The following is an 8,574-nucleotide window of genomic DNA, read 5'->3' on the forward strand; positions in this document are numbered from 1 at the left end:
ACTAAGTGATGTCTTTGTTATTTTTTCTTCTCTTACATTTGAAGTATAGTCCTCAAGCAGCAAGCTGGGCTCTGCTATGGCTGCAGGGATCCTTCCATTGCTCCTCCATGAGAGATGGCAGTCTGTTACATGGCGAGCTTCAAGAAGCAAACAAAGCCCTGCAAACCCTCTCTCCTTAAAACCATAGAGCCTGAGAAATGCTGGAGATGGGAAATTGTTATGCAGCGGAGAAGTTGAAGGAGCCTCTAGAAATATGCAAAAACCAATCAATACAGATTTGTAAATATAGGTTGGCAAACTCTTCTGGAGTTGCAGATCAAACCCATTATTGGAGGTCTATTAATTAGCTGTAGTTTTTTGATAATTGTTACCCTATTTCATTAAAGCCTTTGGTTAATCCCAGCTCTGCTACCTCCCCACCCTGAACAAGTAAGACTACTTCTTGCCTTGAAGTCTGACCTGGTGGCAAACAACAGCAGCACAGAATGTAGATGGAAAACACTTTGATGTCAGGATCAGCACTCGCTTGGTTCAAAGGGCTCCAGGGAGAGAGCAGCTTCAGTTAACCCTTCATGTCCTGTAATAAGACTGAGCACTGAACCTGGCTCCCAGCAAATGCATGCTCCCAGCTGCTCATCTCCCCTCAACTTTGGGAGGGAAAAGCTTTTCTGATACAAACAAGCCATTTCCAATCTGTGGGCTATAAATGGTCTGTGACATCTGAGCAAGGGGGATGCAAATCTGCTGGCTGCTTCCAGAGCGTGGTGATCTGTGACATTCTGAGGGTAATTCTGAGGTCAAAAGTATTTAGGAAATCATTGCTCTCTGTTTACATAAGAGATTTCTAGTGGCATATTGCAATCAGTAGAATATTATGGCTGAAGCTGGTACCGATTCAGAGTGCCCTGTAATTTTAATGTTTTAATGACTTTCCTGTGTATTTGCAAGCCCACGGGTGCAATTAATTTTGCCTGAAAACTTCCTTGATGAATTGTGCTTCATTGGAGTGAATCATCTATAAGTAATTTAAAAGCTGTTGATGCTTGTAAATGATTTAAGGTAGTTCACGAAGTAACTTCTGTTTTTTAAACTGAGGTGAGCAGTGCAGCAGCACGCAGACAAACTGGACTTTGCATCCCTGTTGGTTGGTACTGAGTGGCAATGCAGAGCCACAGTTTGGAGTGCAACCAGTTCAAATTTTCCAGAGAAAACAGTTCTCTAGAGCAGCACTAAAATGAAAGTCAAAAGATCCTTAGCTGGTATGAAAAAGAAAACAAAAACACAAAAACTTTATAATGGGAAAAACTTCTTGTGCCTAGGGAAGAATTAAAACCTGTTTTGCCACTTAGAGCAGTCACATCTCCAAGAATTGTGTGTGTGTTTTGGCGAATGCTGTCTGAATCTGATAATCTTGGCATCTCTTGCTTTGAGATTCTGTTTTGTAAGATAGCACTTATAGCATTTGCAGAATTGCTGTTGAAATCCCATTTGAAGGAAGTAACAGCCTCATCATTCCGCTGCCCAGTAAAACATATCAATGAAAGGAGGAAAACAGCTGGCAGATTGAGTTGAGATCTGCTTACAGCCAGGCTCCCAGCCCATCCTCTCTGCCTCCTAAGGAGCTTTTCAAAAAATGAGGGATTTTAAAGGAGTTAGCTGGGAACTAGGAGCGTAGCCTTTGGATCTACCTAGTGAACTATCTCTTGGTGACTTTGTCCCCAGCTGATGGAGACACCCAAGTGATGACTGTGGCTTTGCATGCTGCACTGAGTTGTATCTGGAGGTGCTGGAGCAGAACATCAGAAGAGGATGTGTGTGTGTTTGGCAGCCTTGGCTAAGAAAAACCTTCACTTTGTTCTCTGCCATGAGAGTCCTTTGAGCGCAGTGCGCAAGAATGGGATGCAGAAAACTGATGCACGTTTCTGAGCCCTTTGTTTTTGTGGCTCTCCTCTTCACAGCTGGGTGGCATCAGCAGTGTCTGCTCTGCTGAGATCACTCTCCTGTTTGCTCCTCTGCTGGCTCTGCAATCCTGTGAAGAAACGAAACCTGTGACTCCCTCATTGCTTGTGCAAGCATTCATAGTGATGGAGAACATTTTTTGTGGAGGAATGTACCTCTGTAATGAGTAACACTTCCCCTCTATTTATAATAGTCTGGAACTTGGTATCAGCTGAAGAAGGGACAATCAGTAATGCAGCTCTCCTCCTGAGCTTGTATTACCCTTGCATGCTGTATCCCACTGCTCTGAATGTGTCTGCTCAAACTCAGCATCAGTGGAAATCCTGACTCCATTCTTTGCATCTGCCTGTGGCTTTGGAGTATCTGTTTACCTCCCCATTGTGGCTGATACTGAGGTTTAAGGTTTGTTTAGTCACAGAGTCTACCCTTGACTGTGATGATATCAAGGATTTTTCTGCAGCTTGTTAAGCTTCCCATTCATATAAATGCATCCAAATGGTTTCCATAGGAACGGGGTACTCAGCTTACTCTGCACTGGGAAAAATGGATTTGCATTTGTGAATAAATATGATGCCTCGTTACCTCAGAGAGCTTGGGCTGGGAGAGGGCAAGTCCACTGCTGGAGCAACTTTGGAGGGGCTGATGATGCCTTGGGTGAGGATGGACTCTGGGCAGCTGGAGGAGGTCTGGACTTTTTGTGTCCTGTCAGTGAGGCTCAGGAAGGTGTCACAGGTCCTACCATCACTGTGTGCTGTCTGTTGGACAAGACCAGCCTCCCATGTGGAAATCATGGGGGGGGTCTGAGGTCCATCTGTTAGATGTTATCTGATGGTGTGTGGTTCCGGAGGTCTGGGGTGGGAGGAGAAGGGCAGGGGAGGTGATGAGGACACTGTGCTGGGGGTGAGAACTAGTTTTAATAGTGCTTTGCTTAAGCTTTATGTAGAGGATTAAATGCAACTGTGAATCCTACCAGGAGGCTTGTTTGCCCTTCAGAAGATAACGTCTGTTGGAGGAGATAGACACACTCAAATTCAAGCATCTGCATCCATGCACCAGAGTTAATGCTGCAACTCATCGGGTAACTTTGCCACAAAGACGTGCTGTGAGATGAATTTTGTCAAACTGTTTCTGCTTGGAGGCACTCTAACCATGACCTGAATGAATCACAAAGCAGCCAGTAGGAATGGGATTATCCTTGCTTTTCTCTCTCTCTCTTTTTTTTTTTTTTTTGGTCAGACTGAATGTCGGTGTGTCCCAGAGCTGGAGCAGACCTAGGTCAGGTAGTGCTGGCACTTAGGAGCCATGTCAGGATGGAGCTCAGCAGTGGGAAGTTAAATTTACAGCTTAGCTGTGCTCTTCAGCCCCCCCCAGGATTGGAGAGTTATGTATACAACTTAAAGGGAAGTTATAAATGTTCAAGACCTTTCCTGTTGTATCTCTGGAGTCTTCAAGGAGATGCTCTGGGGGTGAGTTTTCCCTTTCTAGCTTTTCTGCACTTGCAGAGGATGAACTTAAATTGCTTGTGAGCTGTCAAACTGACAAGAATTCTTACACCTTCTCACTGCCACTTCATGATGACTCCTTCCTGAAGTTCAGAGTTGCTCCAGAGCTCCCAGGGTATCAGAGCTGTAACCTCGTCCTTACAGGGCTACAGCTGCCTCAGAAACATGTTCCAAGTATTGATTACTGGGAGTAGAAGCCATGTTTTGTGGTAACTTCTGAGGGCATCATCTTCAAACTATTAACCGTTCTCATCAGACTCTGAGTCCCCTATTTTTTTTCTACTTAATAAACTCATTTTCTCTCGACACTGTTTTGCCTCTGACTCAGCCTCAGGGCCACTACTGTGCTTAAGTCTGTGTTGGCTGAACCCATGGTGCTCGATAGCTCCTGAGACAAGTCCATCATCTAGTTCCTGTTCTCTATGAGATGTATCTGGTGGGAGAGTTATTTTGACTTCACCATTTTCAAGGAGTGCAAAACTTGGAGGTGAAAAGTGAAAATGGAACTGGCACGCTTATTACTTGGCTTCCATGTTAAAAGAGGAGAGGTGATTGTATGCAATCAACTGCTTGCAGCCTTTTGTGAAATCTGATTTTTCCAAAGAAAGTGCTGACTTTATCAGGAGAGGCATGCAGGGGAGTGTGCTGTGCTATGTTCAGGCAGCATTGGGATCCTCCAGCTGCTGCTTCTGTCCTTTGGGTTCTTCTTGAGAAATTCTAGCTATGACAGAAATGAAAATGAAAAGTGATGGGACCATATCTGTTGTCTGCAGGTGCATCCAGGCTGCTGGAAGCTATCTGCTGCCTATGCTCCCTGCCTGCACTAGCCCCCACCACTTGATGCTTGGTGTGTTTGTGCCTGCTGCTATCAGGTCAGGCTGGGATTGATTTACCAGAAGGAAGAGAGAGGCTCCCAGAGTCAGAATGTCCCTATCCTTGACCCCATTTGAGCTGGTGTGGTGCCCACATGCCACAGATACTGAGCAAGTATGAAGAGTGAAGATCATTTCAGGAAAATGGGGTTTTATTTTCCATCTCTTCTCAACACAGAAGAATTACAGTAACATGAGTCCTTCCAAGTGACAGCATAACCCTCTTATGCATTCATGGGCTAGCAACCAAGTTCCTTCTCCGGAGCTGTGCAATGGCTGGAAAATAGCAGGTGAGGGCATGAGCTGTTCCCTCAGCTCTCTGTCTGCATCACAGTCTTCACAAAGGTCAGCTTGGAGGTACCAACCCCGCTGCGGTCATCGCTGCCGGCTGTGTGCGGAGCCGAGGATCCTGGAGTGTCCTGGCAGCACTGACTCACCGGTGGTGCTCAAAGCTGGATCCCTCAGTTTGCCTTTGACTCATCTTTCAGATGAGAGCTCAGCCGTGCTCCTTTCCACTTATTTGTGGTTGCAGAATCACGAAGCATGCTGCATGCTGAGTGCTGTTGGTGTGGAGCCGCCGCAGCTGGTGATGCCCGTGCACTGCTGCTGTGCCATATATTGGAGCAGCTGCTTGCCACCTTGCTGTCACACAGGTTTGCTTTGGTCCAAGAGTGGTGCACTGAGTGTACTGCTGCTTTGTTGGAACTCCAGGACCACGTAGGTTCTCACTGCATCCTTCCGTATCCCCCATGCCTTGACCCCAATACCACCTCACCTCCACGCCTTCCATGCCCCAGCAGATGGCTGCTCCAGTAACTGCTTTAATTTTCCACCAGGATGCTATTTTTTCACCAGTTTTCATGATTATTTTTCTTCCCATCCTTCTTTCCTCCCATTGTTTCCTCCCGGTGCCCCTTTTTACCATTGTGCTGAGGTCTGGGCAGCAGCTAGCTACAAGCCAGCTCCCTGCTGAACAAAGGCTTGCATTTGCATTCTTTGCCATTGAGATAGCAACTGAATTTTTACATAATTCATAGCCTTTTCAAGATGCCTATTTTCGAGAGAGTTTGGTAAAATAGCTCCACAAATCACGACCGCTATTAACCAAAGGTTGTTTTTTTTTTTTGCAGAAGCGTGTCTGTTTCAGGAATGGCATGCAAAACCTTATAATTTCTCTTGAAAAGCCATCATAAAACAGTCTGTCTCACTCTGACATCCTGAAGACCACAGACTCCTCAGCGTTTGATGCATGTTGGCAACCTGACTAGTTTGTGGCTGTTTTTTGGTGTGTTATTTAAGATGCGTTTTGGCAACCTGATGAATCTGTAGCTGTTTTTCTGTGTGTTGCTTGAACTTTTATGAAAATGTGTGATCTATTATGAGCGGGGCCCAGCAGCAGACCGATAGCACAATTTATTATCCTCTAAAACTACGCAACAGCCCCTCTCTGTAAGGGCTTATTTTCCTCTCAGTATCATTAACTCTTCCATCTGATGATAGTTAAATACATTTTTAGAGCATCTTTTGTCTTAAATCTTGCATATTTTAGGCTCCGGAGGGTGGTTTAGCAGTTAAAGCTGGATAACTTTAAGACCTCCAGATTTGCATTATTAGAAGAGGCAATTTTTAAATTGTAGAGAACATTTTATTTTCAGAGTTCTCTGTAACAGAAACGCATATGCTTGTCAGCAGAGAACTACCTAGCTATTTTTTTTTATTTTCTAATTCATCTATATCAGGTAGAAAGATAATCTCCTCATCAGTATGTTAGGAGGCATTGAAGACCTTGTAGTTTCAACTGAACTGCATGCTGCAGGTTGGGCCAGGGCGTAGGGAGCAGTGGTTTCATTCTGATTTGACCTCATTTGCCCTGTCCTGCTGGTGAAGTGCTTTCCTGACTGTAGGAATGCTCCTGTTGAGCAATACAGAGCTGCTGCTGGGATGAATAATTCATAGAGTAATCACTCATGGCAGAAACTTTTCAACACTCAATCAGATCTCTTTCTTTTTTTTCCTTAATTCAGGCAACTGCTGACCTAATTTATCTAGGGGATGAATTTAGCTGATCTGGACAGACAGTGATTAATTTAATATTGGGAGCTGCCCGGAATGATGTAATGATGAAATATTGAACACTTCACCTCTTGCTGCTGCTGTCTCTCGAGGCAGGGTGAATCCTGTGCTCACTATCTCCATCAGCCCTATGGCCCCAGTCACCCATGTGGTTCCACATATTGATTGATGGACTGGGTCTTGGGGGTTTGGATTCCCATTTCAGCTTAGGAAAACTTTCTTCTCAGATAGAATGGTGATACACTGGCACAAGCTGCCCAGGGAGGTGGTGGAGTCAGTGTCCTTGGAATTGTTCAAGAAAGATGTGGATGTTGTGTTAGGTGATGTGATTTAGTAGAATGGTGGTGGGTTGATGGTTGGACTAGATGATGGTGGTCTTTCCAACCTCAGTGCTTCTATGATTCATCACTGTACTGCTGAGTGATTTTGAAAAACTTGTTTCACTTTTCTGTTTGGATGCCATCACCTGCTTCAATTGCTTTGTCTGGTGGGAAATATGACAGCAAGGGATTGTTCTGTGATAGAACATGGAGAGCTCTGCCACAAGGCTGTGTGCTGGGTCTGGAGATGGCTCTGGTGTTGGGAGTGTAACAGGACTCATCTTAGGAAATATTGATGGTGGATTTGTTATTCTTTGTGTGACTATAGGTGGTTTAGGTCTTTGCGTTTCCCTTGGCAGGCTGGAGCATGGCAAAGCACAGCTTGTGTTCTGAGTCAGGACAGGGAGCTCTTCCTTGTGGCAGCCAGAGGAACCATGTTTTCTGATTATTTTCTGCATTTTTTTCCTTTATCTTTCACTATGCACTATGACTAATAGCTTTAATATCAGATTCACATCTCATTCAGCTCATAAATTCTCTGAATTAAAACACCTTTGTGAGACACCAAGGAAGAAGATGTGCATCTCCAGGGGCTGCTGGACCTTTTCATGCTTCAAGCAGACTCCTATGGCCAAGAAAGCATCAACATGTGCCAGCAGTGAGGGCAGCAAGGGGTAAGCACAGCACAGCCCTGTGGCTTTCTGGGGGGATTTTCAGGCTTTACTCTCACTTGTGGCTGGCTGTTGGCCTGGCTCCTGCATGCAGTTTACTTTAAAAATAAACAGTTTTATTTAGAAGAAATTAAAAGAAGCAGAACTACTGGAAAAGCTTAAATTCTTACTTTGTACAAGTACAACAGGGCTGAGGTAAGATCTCAGATAGCTGGTAGTGAGATGCTTGCTAAGTGTGCTGCTTTTATTTTGATCTCACATGGTAATGCTTTTACTGGCTGACTATATTGGTTTGCTCTGGAGGTTTCTCCACATGACTTCCAGCCAGTATTGATGCTGCCTCTGACCACTGCTGCTATATGTTCTTATGCTGTACTTTCTCTGAAGGTACTGTCTGTTTTCCTGCCAGCTGCAGATCTCTGCCCTGGCACATCCTCTCACCTCCTGTGATGGCTCAGGACAGTGCTGGCTATGGGAATAGCTACACAACCACGCTCACCTAAAGAGAAGGGATTTGTGTATGTTTAGCAGGTCGTATGTTCCTTCTCAAAGCTTGCAGCGTGTAGCTCAGGCTTAATTGACGGACAGTGTTTTTGCAGGCTGGCATTAGGTTCTTCCAGCTCTAGCAGCTGTCCTGCTGTACCCTGAGTACTTTCCACCCACCTGCTCACTGAGCTGATGCTCATAAAGCTAGCAATTCCACTGTGACTCTTCAGGTGTTCCAAAGTGCAGGACAGGACTCACAAGAGAGCACGTAATGATTTTGCTAATATAAAAGCAGGGAAAGCGTGAGGTTTTCCACTGTAAATCTGGAAACGAGCAATTACAATACAGTCAGTGCTAGATAATTTTTCCACTTCATTTCATGCGTCCTGCTCTGAATGCAGATCTTGCTGCCTGGTGTTTTGGGCTGGATGGGGTTCTGTGTGCTGCCTGCCTTTTGAGTCGTGCCTGGGAGTCAAGGTGTGTTTGTATTTGTATGACTTAGTATGAGGAGCATGGATCTCACCTCTCCTGCATTGCCTTTGAAATGCTTCTGCCCTGTTCTGGCTGAGATGGCTCAATGTGCATTCCTTGTGAGAGGCTTGTGTGAGGATAACAGTCAATTTTTGCATTATACAACAGGAAAAAAAAAAAAGAAGAAGAAAAGAAAAAGGTTAATTATAAACGTCTCCCG

The sequence above is a fragment of the Phasianus colchicus genome, chromosome 20 (assembly GCF_987193195.1).
Source record: "Phasianus colchicus chromosome 20, bPhaCol1.hap1.1, whole genome shotgun sequence".
Taxonomy (NCBI): Eukaryota; Metazoa; Chordata; class Aves; order Galliformes; family Phasianidae; genus Phasianus; species Phasianus colchicus.